Consider the following 16,590-nt stretch of genomic DNA (forward strand, 5'->3'; position numbering starts at 1 on the left):
CATTCTACTGTGGCCAAACCTCTGACCTCTTAGTGTTGGAAAGAGTCCTTGCAGGCACTTCAGAGAAAACTAAGCTACTAGCTGGGAACTCCATCACCTTTCGGTGGCTCAACTGTGTGCCCTGTAGCTTAGGTCTGACTTTTCTCCTTCAGTGTTGGATGAAAAGGTGTCCTGCCATCTCAGCAGTACTGCTCCAAGGTGTACCTCTCTTCCTGGACTCTCAGACTCAACCATTTCTATTTTTCTGGACCATTCTTCTTGATTTCCTATATAGGCAAGCTAGCATCTTTTTTTCTTTCTCATTCTTTCTTTATAAAAAAAAAACACTTCTTTTAATCTGCCCATTCACTGCAACTATGATCTCGTCTCCCTCTCTCAAATTCACTATTCAATCTCCATTTCTCAAACCCCTCTTTTTCTCTACCCACTCTAAGCTTCTTTCTATCCCCTAAAATCAACCCTTTTCTCACTATAACTACTAAAGACCCTCATGTTGCTAAGATTGATGTCTGTCTGTCATTTCATAGGTTTTTTTTTGTTCATTTTTGACATGTTGCCTACTCTCACCATCTTTAAAAAATATTTTTGTAACCCCTACACATATGTCTTCATGTATGTCTACATGTCTAAATGTATCAGATCTTGTTATAGACAGTTGTGAATTGCTATGTGGGTCCTGAGAATTAAACTCAGGACCTATGGAAGAGCAGCTAGTGCTCTATCCACTGAGCAAACTCTCCAGCCCATACTCTCACCATCTGCAGTCTACTTGTCCCTTTCTTAGACAGCTGACATGTGTCCACACAACTCGTACACTCCATTCAGGTTCATCATCCTCCATTGCCCCTTAATGCTCAGGTTCAAGAATCACTCATGGTCCCTGTTCTTCTCACTTTATACTTCCCAGGTTGTACTTAAAACAGACACGCTCTAAATGAGGGTAGCTCACCAATTTATGCCAACTCTCATAGTCCCCTGAACTACGCATGATTCCAAATCGCCTATGTAGCATGCTGTCTTAGGATCTATGAACCTGTATCCTTTCCCCTGATCCTAGAGCATCACTTTTGAAAAACAAAGTTGAACATGTCACATCCTGATACAGTCTAAGTGTGCCCCAAGTGGCCATGTGTTAAAGAGTCAGTTGCTAGTCTGTGGAGCTGTGGCAGGTTCTAGCAGGAAGAGTTTAAGTAATTGGGGAAATGCTGTAGAAAGGGATTATGAGACTTTGGTCTCTTCCTCTGTCTTTGCTTCCCAATAGGAGAGCACTCCTACCATGTGCTTTTCCTGTGAATGGTATATTGCCTCAACACAGAGAAGACACAATGGAGACAAATGACCAGGGAACGGAAGCTCTGAAACCATGAGTCAAAACAAAGCTTTCTTCTTTGAAAATTCATTATTTCAATTGTTTTTAAACAATGACAGAAAGCAAACACACATATACTTTGCTTTTAACTTGTCAGGGGACTATGCCTGGATGAAGTTAAGGATCATTGCCCGCCGCATCTCCATGCTCTCATTTCCAGTTAGCCTTCACTCTGAGCCACTGCTGCTGCACCAGGTTTCTCCTGGGCATGTCACCTTGCTCCTTAGCTGACTGCTCTTCTCTTCCCTGCCCAAAGGTACCACAGACAGCACTCCTCTGGAGTTGATATTTGTGGTTGCTGTTTGATCAAATTTAGTTTCGTGTGCTTGAGTAGACCCTGGGCTCTTGGAGAACACAACCATATCCGATCTGTCTTTGCATTCTGTACTGTCCTCATCCAGCACTTGGAACCCAGCACCCACTGAAATGAATGAACAAAGAATCCAATGATGTGAGCAGATGACTGTAAGCTATGGAGCATAGGACCTGGAACAGCCTTTGCTCATGCTTCATTCATACTGTCTTCCAGCAGGACCAGGTTCAGAAGCTATACACTCAAGACACACTCTTCACTTGGAAGGGTAGAGGTGTGTGTGTCTAGTGTGCATACTAGTGTATGCCCAGGACTGACTGATCCTCTTTAATATGTAAATGCTTTTGGGAAGGCACAGTGGAAGCTTAACTTTAACACAGGAAGTGTCTGTGAAGACCCCAGGAGAATTCGGCAGGAAGGAAACTGCCTTCCATGTAGCTTTGCCATATTTATATCGTAGATCTTTTAACACATTTCTATATCTTACTCTGTATGTTCTTGCCTACTTTAGCTAGACTAAAAATTACTTGAAGGCAAAGGCCAGGATTATCCCCTCAAGTATATATAAGTAACTCAGGTCCAGCATAGCTTATATTTTTGCTGAATGACTCATAGACAGAAACATGAATGAATACATAATCAGAGACGAACATCAAAACCCAAAGTACTTCACTTTACATCAGCATGGATGGCCAAGCTGAAAGAAAATCTGTCAAGTGTTTATAACACTCTCCAGCCCAGTGGAAGAATGGAGGCAGTGGCTGGCCACTGGACAGTTCTGTCATTGTCACCTGCTTTCCTGTCACTGGAACTGGAAGTTCTTCTGCAGGCAATGCCATTCCATTTATTCTTATATAAAGATAATTTGAGTTTGCTTTTCTTTCTCCCTAGTTACTAAATAAATTAAAGTTTAGCCCTAGCTCATACACAGAATATATGAGTTAATCTTGTCTGTAGCACTCTTGTGTCTTATTATCAGGTATTAGGACCACATAACTTCTAAGATCTTTCCCTTGGTTTTAACACTTGAACGTGTAAGTCACCATTCAAACAAGCAGAAAGAGAGATGGGACAGCCAGAGCCAACATACTAAGTTATATATGACTTTACAAAACCTTCCAAATCACTAATCACTCCAGACATTGCTAGTAAGAACCATAGTAAAGAAACAACTAATTCTGTTTGCATAGAAATCTCTGAATATTCCATAGTGCTATAGGGGACAGACAGGAGACACTGGAGTGAATGAACATCAGCGTAGGCTAACCTGGCAGTAAATGGTGCAAATAAAATGTAATGAAAATGTTACACTGGTTGAGAGAATACACTAGGTGCTTTTACTACCACTACCCACAAAAAGGGTGGTTAAACAATTTCAAGCAAAATTTCAATTACACAATAACTTGGTTTTTATCATTGAGGAAAACTGCTAACATTTTTCTCTTTCAAAAATTTCTATGACAGAATTTGAGTTCTATGTTTGGATAATGATCTTTTTTGGGGGGGGGGAATCAGTATTTGAATAGAAAATTATTGGTGGCATTCCCTGAGTCCAGCGAGGTAACAGCATCATGACCATGACTGTAAATCTAGGCTACTGAGCATTCCCAAAGAAATCGAGTTGCTACAGTTAATACAGCCAGGAAATATGAGAGTGTGCTAGATATACAGCAGGAGACACTCACCACCACCCGAGACCCCAGGACTCAGTGAACACAATGGTCACCCATATTTAGTGGGAATCGAACTCATGGAGAGTAACACTTTGAAAGATGAGGTCAGGTTTCATGCCTCTGCCAGGAGCAACAAGACTGCTGTTATGACGTCAACATAAACTACTGCACTCCACTGTGTCACGAACTCTTCTCAGTGCATCTTACTCATTCTCCGTCCAACACCAGAGAGGAACACAATACTCACTATGGTTCCCCACTTCACGGAGGAGGAAACTGAAGTTAACTAATTTAGCTACAGAGCCATGGCAGAGCCTGGGTGGAAAAAGACTTGAGTCCAGGCAGTCTGCTCTGCCTCTGTGTGCGGAGCCTCAGTTAGCAAGCACTGCTGCTTCTCAAATGACCCCTCCAGTATTCCATCTGTTTTCAAGAACTGTCAGTGCAATTTAGACCTCATGTGGCTAAGCAGTCTAAACCCCAACAGAACACACCCCAACACTAGGAACACAGGCTTCAGGATCAGGTGCAGAGTTGTCACTTTCCCACACACGATGATAAAGACCCTTGTCCTAGATTACATGGCTGTCAAAGACCTGGGTTAAGAGATGCATATTTAACTCATTCCCATAGCTGATCTTCCTCGATGTTTCCTATCCACAGTCTGCCAGGACCGTATAACTATTGACAGTGGAGAGATGGATGACTTCACTAGACATCTTCAATTTCTATTTGTCCAGGAGGGTTTAGGGTAGTGGTTTATTACTAAGCCAAAGGTTCCCATTTTACACACACACACACACACACACACACACACACACACACACACACACACTCACACACACTCTTATTGGGTTGACAATATTCCTTCTAAGAGCCAAAGACCACTTAAATCGTAACATCAGGCATGAAAATCCTCTTTTAAGCTGTTGATGAGGGTTGTCCAAATTGTTCCCAGAATGTATAGGCTATTGCTATTGCCTTTGGTTGCCCCACCCCAGAAGTGAAAGGTAAGACTCTACTGCTTCCTATCAGTAAGTAGGACTCTTCAGATGCAGGATTCAGGCCTCTGAGATGGAACTGCCCTAATTGCCTCCTTCTGGAGGAATGACTTTTATGGTACCAGAAGGCACCATACAAATTTCCAAAGGGAGAAGTAACAAAGACTCTTATGTAGTTGCGACACTTATGAACCACAACAATGACCAGCGTAGCACAACAGCCCTAAGTGTACAGCAGTAGCAAGTATACCTTGGTAGTAACCAGCAGTTCTCTAGTTGGTTTAAGACCTAGGCAAAAATAAAAAAAAAATCATGCCTGGTACTGGAAAAGTATACAGCTATCCCCAAGGCTCATGAAGCCTTATATGGTGAAGGAAAACCAGCCACCACTTTACTAAGCATAATTTCTGACTACTTTTAAATATTTGTCTTTATAGATACAGGTTAGTGTTCTCACCCTTCATCAAGGTAACTCCTCTTTGTGACATATAGAGACCAATAGAATATCACAACCAATCCAAAAGCAATGTTGTGGAGCCCAGTCCCAGTGGATATATATGCAAAATGACTCCAGTGTCTAAGGGAACAAAAAAGAGAGCAGAAAGATTGTTAAGAATCAGAGGAGGAGTTTGTTGTGAGATTGCATCTCCTAGTAAAGCATAAGCTTCACCCACAGGTTTCACTAGTCACACTAAACATGAGCTGAGCAAAGAAAACAGCAACACACATGCCAAAGTAGACTGGTGAGGCCCTCAACCCTATATGAAGAATTGTAGAAAACTAAGAAATGCTGAGAAATGAGCGAGAAATAGCCTTGAAAAGGCATGTATGACTAACATTATACAGATAGAGAAGGTTGTGTTTTAGGAATACATGAATGTATACCAATGCATATACACATGTAACAACAATTAATGAAAAACAGAGGCCATGAATTTGAAAAGAGCGAGAAGGGGTAAATGGGAGTTTATGATAAACTGTGATACAGGTACCTCGAATGCCTCCTGCTGTATAGCTCCAGGTATAGCTGGGCCATACCTAGGTGCTCACCCTCACCCACTTCTAGGTCTTAAATCTTACAAGCTTCTAGGGTTGTAAAGATGGTTGGCAAACATTCAGGGGATCCTAGGGGGAGGCAGACTAATGTTTATTAGGCTGTTATTCATAGAGGATCTATCAGGATGACATTGTGATAGGTATATTAAGCACCAACTATGGAAACTATTTAAAATAGCAATTTAAGTCTCTGAAGTCATTATTGGCTAATACTATAATGGACTGAATAAACACCAGGTGACCCATGTTCTGTCAGGAGGAATCAGAGAGATGTGGCAGGTAGAATGGTCCAGATAAGAATGATGCTATCATCCCTCAAGACAGATGACTGTGCTCAACACAGCTGGGCTTGATTTCCCTGTATTCTCAGAAGCTTCACCTAAGGCCTGCCATTCACCTAAGGCCTGTGGCTCAGGCCTGACTTAGATTCTGTAGTCAAGGGTATGGACTAGAATGTGTATGTTCTAGTGATACCACTCACTCTTCAAATAGCAGATGATGTAAGGGAATTCAAGGTACCAGTGTCCACACTGGCCACCTCTGAGTCCACAAGAAAAGCCTTGCCTTGCCACAAGGTAAGTCACATGTGCATATAGAACACACATTTGAAAAGTCAATAGAACCAAGGTCAGGCCAAAGCAAGGAGATGTAACTCACCCCTGCTCCATAGCCTTCCCTGTGCTTTCATGAACAAGGCTTTGTTCTGTTTATACTACATGGTAATATCCAGAGACCCTCAACACACACCCAGTATGCATTGGTGTTGAGTCAATAAATGAATGTGTGAATACAACAGCAAATACCTCTAGGATTCAATTCATGTCTCTCTTTGTGGGCTCTGAAATGATCTTTTCCCACCACCCACAGCACAGCCTACTTAACTTTTTTTCCTATGCAAGCCTACTGAGACCTGCACTAGTGTTGCTCAGATCTAATGACTGTCCCCTTCTAAGTAAGTGCATAAGGGCTGAAGGGGCACCTGCTTCGTTTATCACTGCACGAAGGGAAGCTGGCCCAAAGCCTCTATGAAGTGCATGATCAGTAACTAGCAGTGGGTTTAAAGGCGTGAAACATCCTGTTTCTGATTTTCCTGGAGCAGTAGAATTTGTGTGCACAGGATCTATGTGCACTAAGAGTAGCAGGAGCTCCTTGGTGAGAGACCTGTTCACAAACAAGACACAACAATTTTTTACACAATAAAGTCAGTATATGGTAAATAATAATAATAATAAAAAAACCAAACTACTGACCAGAAGATTATGAGTACACTTTTTTTTTCAAAATTAATTTTTATAATTAATTTATAATAGGAAGAACTATTGGTTGGCCGCTTTAAGTTGAAATATCTGAAATGATTTAAAACTAAAAATTTAAAGTTGCAATGTGATTTCACAAATAGAAAATTCTTCACTTGACCTCATAGAATGAATTATAATAAAAATACAGGTGAACTAAAACCATTATATAAAATTACCTCTAGAATCTCCACATAAGGTGCACATGAGGCAAAAATGAGTTTTTGGGTTCCTATCAAAGGTATATATGTCTCTCATTATGTACATGAAAAGATTTTGAAATCTAAAACACCTTTGGTCCTAAGCATTTCAGGAAAGAGTTAACTCAATCACTGTTTTCAAATTCTGGGAGATAATTCAAGGGTACTGGGTTCACCAAAGCCCGAGGTCCAAGAAATTAAATATATTTTAAATTTGTTTTCTCAATACATAAGCATTTATGTTAACACACGTAATATACACGGGCATATATATGACTAGATTTACTAATTAATATGCTTTTCTTGTCTTTGAAGAAGAGGTAAAAATAAAATGGCATATTGCATTGAACATGTGGCATATGGCATGCTTTATAAATATGCACACTGTGTCTTCTTTCTCCTTCAATTCACAAAACCCAGACTGTGGATCATGGTCCTGACCTCTTGCTCCAACCTGGATACCTCTGAGGTCCTGAATACTCTCTTTAACTGACTGTCTCGGGGAGCTCACCATTGGCATTAATCAAGAGGTCACTGCATGCCTGACCCTGTGTCCTGGGCCCTTCCCTGACCCCTTTCCATCACCACAGAGGTGGTAGTGTTTGACTCTCAACCACACACCTAACAAAGTCCACAGATGCTAAGGCACACTCATCAACATCTGCCCACAGACCTCCTCATCTCCCCCACTGCCCTCCAGTGCACATTAGCAGCTAAGAAATGGAAGGGATAGAGCTATGAAGAAATTCTAACAGGTATAAGTCAGTCATACCAGCCTCATGTCTAACCTAAATTCTTATGCAGTACATGTCCTTGTCCTGGAAAGAGAATAGAAAAGCATTAACATTTGCTAAGTCCTTAGGAAGAAAACAAAAACCAAAAGTGTTTTATAAGAGATTTATTCTTTCCCAAAATTTGTTCATCAATTTCATCAAAATCTTGCTAGTTTTTAGATCAACTTGGGTTTAGTCCTTCCAGATGATTATTTTACAAGTTATCTTTACATAGTACCACTGCTACCTTTTTTCCTCCCCAATTTAGACAGTAAAGTTGTGCTTTACTCAGTGATGAGATACAGTTCAGAAATATGTCATCGAGCCGTTTTGCCCTCAATAGGTGACATAATCTCACAGCTACACATCTTTAAGCACACCACCATTGGCTGGAATGTTATACATTCTGACACTGCATCCCACAGAGCTTCTCCATTCTAGGAGGCTAGGAATTGGCTTTTCCCACGTCACTTCCTGATCCTGTACCATCTTATGTCTACACTGTGTTCCACCTTTCCAGGTTAGGTGTAGCCTGCCAGATCACCATAGGCTCACAACTAAGCCTCACAGTGGTCATATATTTCTTTCCCTTTTCTGTGCAACTTTTGACTTCCTCCTTACTGCCAACTATCTGTCACTGTGTCCTTTGCTTTGTTCCTCAGGTTGTTGAGGAGCTGGTGGCTGTGGTAAGGGAGTTGTAAGCATGGCCTGCTTAGGTGCAAATCTGTTTTGTCACTAGAACATACCCTGCATTATACAGATTGTCACTGAGTGCATCTATTTCCTCCTTATTTATCAAGACAATGACTGTCTGCCCGTAATGCTACTAACAGGAAATGCTGGCCCAAAGACCAAGAGGATACTTAGTAGGTCTAAGTGATGAGACTATGGCTTGGTACTCAGTAGTGTTGACCTTTGCAGAGTCTAGTTTGCAGTTAATCCTCTGGACCATGAGAATAATGCTTTTTTTCTTCTCTTGGTGTGCTGTCTCAGAGACCCCAGCCTTCTTCTTCTCAGGGAATACTCCTGCTTAGTCTTCTGCAGAAGAAGTCTCCAGAGCTCTATCAAATTAAGGCTTGCTTGACATTGGGCTGAGGGGCCCTTCCACTATACATAACTGAAGAGAACATCTGAGCTTCATTTCATTTTCACCACATCTTTAGGTGTCTGCTTCTTTCAAGGGAAGCAAGTCCAGTTCATTCCTGGATCTTTGCGGGGAGGGGGTGGTGGAGGTTCTGGGGCCTAAGCTTGGCTTCTACTATCCAACTGCTTAAGGTAGCCACCACTTTTCCATTAGTGTTTTGGCTTCCAAAATGCTACTGCTGATGATTCTCCCCTGACTTTTTCTCATAATTAATTTATGCCTGAAACACATTACCTGACTGCTTCTATAACAGCAGCTTAAAGAAAACTGAGGTTAATTCTATCCTCAATCTGCTGTTGTTAATCAACAGTCTATTAACCTTAGTTTTCTCCAGTAAGGGAACTGAAGGAGAATGTGAGTGCTTGGTTGAAGCTTAGAGACTCTGTTACTAAAGACCCTCCCACCTCTCTCGGACACATAGATATCTTCCAGGTAGAGACATGTATTAGATATGTATCACACTTGAAAACAGATGCCAGGAGAAATACTTTCAGACTTCCTGACACAGGCAATGCCTCTCAGACTTCTGCTGCAACCTCCCCCATTGTGAGTGTCCTGGCATTGACTTTGAAGAGGTCCCTAGAGTGAAATAATTGGGTCTATTAAGCAAGGCCCCTTTCCTTGCTCGCTGTATTAGTTATATTACTAGTTTCTTTTTGTGTTTCTCTGATAAAATACCAGACACAGCAACTTGAAGGAAAGCCTGGTTTTGGTTCGCAGTTCAAGAGGATAGCCCATCGTAGTAGAGAAGGCACTTTAGCAGGAGCATGAGGCAGCTGGTCCCATTACATCTGTAGTCAGGATGCAGAGCCCTCCTCAATGTTAGCTTCCAACAACTCTCTTCTAGAGAAGCTCAACATGGTAAAGGGTCCACAACATTCAAAAGCAGTGCCACCAGACTTTCACATGTAAACCTAACACTTGCCCGATGACAAGACTATCACCTAAAAGCAGTCGGGAGTCACAGGACTTGGAAATCTCAAAGGCCCTTTGAAAAAGTCTGGGTATCTTCTGACCAAAATGTGAGTGGAAAGAAGGTTTTGGGGCCACATTTACCAATAACCTAGACCATGTGTGCCCAGCTTGTACTGTGGGTTGCCTGAGAACTGCCCTGCTCTGTATGGTTTAATGGAGAAGAACATGGTCCAGAACCACAGGATTCAAGTTTCAGCTTTGCCTTTTGCTGCTCATGTGGATCTAGGCCAAGTTTCTGAGTGTTCTAATCCTTCCTGTTCTCATCTGTACCATCTCACAGCTTTATCCATTCAAATGAGATATCACATCTTAAGTGTCAGGTGTAATAGTTGCATGATACCAGGCAGGGAAAACAGTACTGGGGGGTCTTGTATGATGCCGCCTGGACTGGAGATGCGGTGCGCACTCATACACACACACACTCATACACACACACACACACACACACACACACACACACACACACACACACACACACACACAGCTCTCAGCACTGCATGTCCTTCTGGAGTCCTTAAAGGAAGCTGGCTTTAAGCTTTCTAGGATTGCCCCCAGACACTTCTCTTCCATGATACACACAGGAGACAGAAACTTTGGTTATGTAAAAGTTTAAAAGACTGAAGCGATGCAAGCTACTTTAAGGAGACCGGAGATAAATGATCTATTTATATTTTTATGGTGAAGACATAAATAGAAAAAACACAGCACCCGAAGAAATGTTCCTTAAAATATATGTACAACATGGGTGAGAGATACACATAGAACACACAGATGCTAAGGAGATACCTTTTCACATCAGCCATAACTTCGCAAGACACATTAATTCAAGGAGATTTACCAGGCACTGATATAATTATAAAAATGAACTGTCTGACAAACTGGGGCATGGGGTGCTTCCGGGACTTGTTTACATGTCATTATGTAAGCAGTTTGTTGTCACAGAGTAGTGAGAACCTCCTCAGTCATAGCCTTCACTCTTCAGCCACACTGTTCCATACAGCATCAATCCATTAAGCAACTATTTACTGTGTCTACTGAGCACCAGGCAGTACCAGCCCTCTGGGTATAGAGCACAAACAGCAGAGATGAGACTCTTCCTTCCGTAAAGTGATGAGACAGATATTGAACATGGTCATGGTAGCGAAAGTCTTCCATTAAACAATAAAACTTTGGGGTTTGCTAGCTGGCCACTCAAGCCTGACCATCTGAGTTCAATTCTTGATCCCAGGGCGAAAGAGAGAACCAATCCTGAGAACTGTTTTATACTCACACCCCTTGGTTTATACGCGTGCACATGCGCACATGCAGACACAGGATTTTGGATGAAGCTAAGGCATGAAAATGGCTCTTTGGCCTTTGTATGCATTGCTCTTCTGCTTTTGCTATCATTCTGAAATGAATCCATAAAAACCCAGTTTAAGCATGGGGCTAGAAGATGCTGACACATATGCCTAGTCCTTCCAAGTCTGATAATCTCTTTTCACTCCCTCCCAAGGTAATATTTAAATCAGGATACAGCTCAATTTATTTTGCTTGTCAGTCCAACTGAATAAATCAAAAGTAACAACAGACGTGCCACTCCTGGCTCACAGCCTTGCCCAAATCCTCCTTGGACACTTGGAACATATTCCACCTGTTTTAATTCTGTCTGCATGCAGGTAAACACACTCTGTCCAGTCCCTAATTTTGTCCCAGAAGCACACTGACTGCCATTTGTTGCTTTAGAGGCAGATAATATTTCCTGATGAGTGACAGCTCCATGGATGATGTGTTTAGGAGGAACTGAAGCATCTTTGAAGGTGGAGTGGGTAGCATTGTTCTCATTGCTCTGTCAGCCTTTAAGCAAAGATGCTCAATGAGACAGCACTCTGTGGTTTGGTATTGCTTCTCCAGACTCAGAAACACTGGGGATTTAGCAGATTTTCTATGTCCTGTTAGGGCAGTCCTTAATGAGTCTGGGTGCATAGCTATTCCCCTTTGCAAACATCTTCAGAGAGGCTATAATAAACCAGCAATCGTTCTAGCTTCTCTCAATTCTTGTTTTGGAAGAAGGTAAAATATTTGTGTAATCTAACAGGGAGGAAGAGTAAGGTAGGAAGAGTATATAAGTTGTTGAATTATAGTAGGTGGATCATGCACGGAGCCTTGGAGCCTGGCTCTGGGGGGAACATGGCCTAGCATTTCAAGGGAGATCTCAGAGTCTTTAAGATTGCAAGAGTAGATCTGCTGTCAAGGGACATGTATGTGATGGAAGCAATATAGAAGCAGCCTGTGTGAGAGTGGCTGTGCTGTGCGCACTGGAAAAAGTCATGAAGGCACATCCTCTACATAAACATGGCAGAGGTGTGTGTGTGTGTGTGTGTGTGTGTGTGTGTGTGTGCGCGCGCACGCGTGCGCCTGTATAAACATGACAAGGCATCATGCTCACTGCATTTTTTATCCACTGCTCTCAAGAGATAGAAAGCCATTCTTCACATCAGAGCAAGCACCCAGCCCTCCCTATAGAGACCCAGCCGTCTTGACCACAGTGTTAGGTCAGTGCCAGTCTCTCATTCCCTTGACAGGATTCTGGTGTCTCTTTTTGATTAGTAAAGTATAGGAATAACTGTTGGGGCTGGTGGACTTTGCCAGGCAGTCTGTGTTTAATCACTGGCTTCTAACCACGCAAATGCTATCAATGTTGCTCAAGACATGCAGGGAATGCTTACTGGGTAAACACAGGAGCACCAGTATTACTATCTGAAACAGCCTTCCTGCTCATTAACTCTTCCACAACCTGTGAAGCTCAGCTACTGCTTGAGAGTTTTCCTTCTTACATCCATTTTATGCCCCTCTGATCTCACATCTTGTTTCTAATCACAGCTCCGAGTAAAACACGTGTAAGGTAATTACTCCGCAGTGTACTGTGGTACTGCTCATTGATTAGAAATAATTTTCAGAGTGAGCACCATAGCAAGGAACTTTGATCAAGCTGGGTTATTATTTCAATTTTTTATCTCAGCCACATGCATCTGCTTCTTCTTCCTGGAAAAATGTGTATGTGTGTGCGTGCGCACTAGAGAGGGGGAGGGTGAGCACACGCACAGGCATGCCTGCCGCACAGCTAGATCACGGGGCAGCAAACAGCCGTGTCCCCTCCACTCCACTCTACCCTGTCCTTCCACAGGGTCTCATGTAGTACAGGTTTCTGAAGATGTCCTTGGATTTTATTATTTTTATTTAATTAAGGTATAATTATATCACCCTCCCTATCTGTGCTTTATCTCCTGCCATGTCCACTCCTACCTCACTCCTCCAAATCCAGTCTCCGCTTTATTTTTTGAGACATGACCTCAAATTAATAAACCTATAAATAGAACCTGTTATGTCTGGTCAGTGATATCTGAATGCAGGCTTCTAAGCTATTTATTGATCACCAATCAGGGGCTCACCTTCCCTCCGCAGGTGCTAACTGCTTACAGATGTTCATTTCGGATCAGGGTCTTGTTGGGTAGTCATCTCAACAACACAGCTGTGTCTACTTCGTAAGTGTTGGAATCACAGGGGCATCACATCACATCTGAACTATTCTTTTTCTTTTCTTCCTTTGGAGGTTGGGGTAGGATATTACATAGTCCTAACTGACATAAAACTCACTATGCTGGGCCTCATGACTACTCTCCTGCTTCTGCTTTCCTAAACACTGGGATTTTAAGTACATACTAAGATGCTCCACACACCAGCTAATATTTCTAACAAACAGATTCTGGACTTGCTTTTTCCTCCAGCTCACACTCTGAACCTTCCTGTCATTCTGCCCATCCTGGTTCCTGGGATAAGCCTGTATTCAGGTCAAGATTCGACATGTCCAAGAGCTTAACAATCTAGACAGTGAGACTCCAGCCTTATCAGGACAGTGGGTTAGCAGGTCCCAATGGGAATAGTTTAGGACTTTACACAGGCTGTGGGGTTTTGAGGGTTCCTGTGAGTTAGCTATATGAGCCGAATCGGCTCTAAAGTGATGGGCATCTACACCAGTGTGTCACTGACTTGGGGCCTGTTCTGCAGGAGTGTGCCCTGCACATCTGACTGGTCACTGCAGAGCTAGTCTGCACAGAAGTGGGACAAGGTACACAGCAGAACGTCCTTAAGTTTGATTTTATATATTAATACATACAATATTTTATACACAGATTTTATTAAAAAGTATCTTCTGTTCTCCTGGAAGTTCTGTGTTTCATGATTCCACACACAGGGGAAAGGTTGGATGTTCTATAATGTCAGCTTTCAGCTCCTGTTTTAGATGGCAAAGAAAATAAGACATTCTAGAAGGCTTTAAAGTTGAGATTAAAGAATATTTTATTATTCCTTGTTATAGGTATCTGTGTGTGCACTTGTGCATGTGAGTGCAATGCCTTGGAGACGAGAAGAGGGTGTTCTATCTCCAGAAGCTGAGGTTATAGGCAGTTATCACCCAACAGGCGTGGATTTGGGGAATTGAACTTCAGTTCTCTAGAAGACCAACTGAGCCATCTCTCCAGGTATCCCTAACTCCTTTTAGAGTAACAATTTTAACCTGGAAGCTATCAGAAGTTATTAAACCAAGTAACCAGAAAGCTTAAGCAATGGACAAGAAACTTAAAACAGTAAGTCAATCAGGGATTTTACAGTTCGGAGAAGAACAACTTGGCTACTGGGTGAAAAGAACTACGTCTCTGACTTGTGCACCTATCCCTAATATTCTGCAGTCTACAGTAATTCTGCATTAAACTAAACTAAAATATGTATGGTATACATGCTATAGTACACAGTGCACAGGAACACATAGACACACACAGGTGCACATATCTCTAGACGTATACTGATGTAAGAGCAGAAGTTTTATTCATTCAGGAAATATTGGCTAAGTGTCCAGCTATATCAAGAGATTTCCTGTCTGTGGGGAGTTTACAACTCAGTAGGAGAAACCTGAAAATAATAAGTATGCAAGACTCAGTGGTTATTTCATGGACCTGCATGCAGGCAAGGAACACCAAAGATGGCTGACTCTTTGGAGGACACAAGTATCAAGGTAGGTTTTCTAAATACTGTACCTTCAAGTAACGTCTGTCCAGTGGCCTTTGCATATGAGCACTTTGACACTTCACAGCTGGTGAGTGTGGTGACTCACACAGATAACCAGAGCTGGCAAATGTATATCTTTATTAGCCCCCCAGGCTAACATTGATCCTCAGACAGAACCCACTTAGTGGCAGGGTGTACACCTGGGAAAGAGTGATCCATTTACTACCTAGATGATCTTAATACAGCAAGTTATTTATAGCCATAGTTCTATCATGCTGCCAGTATATAATATCGTGTTACACACACACACACACACACACACACACACACACACACACACACACACACACACACACGTTCCTAAGAAATGGTCCATCATATGATATCAGTAAAAAGACTTAAAGACAAAGACAAGGAAATGTTCAACATTACTTTAGGAATATTTAACCTAACCTTCTGATAATCACCCATCAGCAGAGGCCCAAGCCATAGTATATGTGCTTGCTACATAGTTTCACTATATTGTAAGACTTCAACACAACAAAACCAAAAGTGGCTTGGTCCTCTGAAGATTTCTTTTTTAATCAAAAGAAGTTTATGCTGACATGGGCCCACGATTCTTGACCCTTTCCCTTAGTACAAATTGGTCCTCCGTGTCACTGTGAAGTTGTATTCCCACAAATGGGATGAGACAGAGTATTACATGTGTTAGGGATAAAAGACAGAAACCATCTTGGCTGCACATTAGCACTAGTTGGTCTGGGTTCTGGCTCATCTTTTCTGCAAAAAAGAGACTCCTTCTCTGAGTTACTTTCTCTTTGTTCACATGATCTGTTGTGCAACACTGAGATGATTATTTTTTCAGAGTTCAATAATGAAGCCCATATATTGAAATGTTGGCAGATTCGAAAATTATAAAAAATTAAAACTTACTTACCGCTCATGAAAGAGAGCACTCTCCTTGGGGACATGTGGAGCACAGTCAGAGCATTGCTCTGCAAAGTGACAGAAGAGAGCTAGTGATCCTTCTAAAATCTCCAGAGTCCAGGATAGTGGCCTGGCACTGAGGAATAAGCCAGACAGCCACATACACCCTGACACATGGCACGGGGCTAAATCTGAAGAGTGCTCAAGGTGGCTGGTTGGGTTCAAAAGCCTTCTTAGGTCCTGCCCTTACCTGACCATTAGTAAACAATGAGCTAGCCATAAGTAAAGAGCAGGCTTCTCTGGTTGGTCCCTTAATTCACAATAGAATGTGGCCTTTCCCAGCCTTAGAGAGTTTCCCACAGGGCATTTATACAAATTACCCAAGGGAGAGACCAGCTCCCTCTATTTAGTGAAGCAGACTTCTGATGCTCCACAATTTTAAGCGCTTTCTGAATTTGTCTGAGAGGATTGCCAGGGGATTCTCTAAGTGTAGGTGTAAACGCTGGGTGGGTAGATTTATAATTGTCACTGAGCTAGGATTAGGAGAGCAAGACTGTAACTCAAGGACTCGCTGATGGAGGTATGCGCCCAGGCCAAGAAGAGGGTCTCAGAGGCAGAAATGGGACTGAACCCCTAGGATTCTTCTGCTGTAATCTGAGGGTGAGAACCTGAAATGGATCCAAGTTTAACACTCCTCAAGGCATAGGATTATTGCTTGGACTCTCCTATGATTCTTACCCATTGCACCAGTCTGCCCATTCTCTTCAGGCAGCCGTCCTTCTTCCCTGTTGCATCAGAAAGCAAACAGATGATGAGGGAAGTAC

The 16,590-nt window shown here is 42.3% G+C and overlaps 1 protein-coding gene across 3 annotated transcripts in view; it reads right to left on the bottom strand.

Annotated features, from left to right (window-relative positions):
- FARS2 (phenylalanyl-tRNA synthetase 2, mitochondrial) overlaps positions 1-16,590 on the bottom strand; it is a 362,538-nt gene that overhangs the window by 89,164 nt on the left and 256,784 nt on the right. The window lies entirely within an intron of this gene.

This window comes from Micromys minutus (genome assembly GCF_963924665.1).
Source record: "Micromys minutus genome assembly, chromosome: 1".
NCBI classification, from domain to species: Eukaryota; Metazoa; Chordata; class Mammalia; order Rodentia; family Muridae; genus Micromys; species Micromys minutus.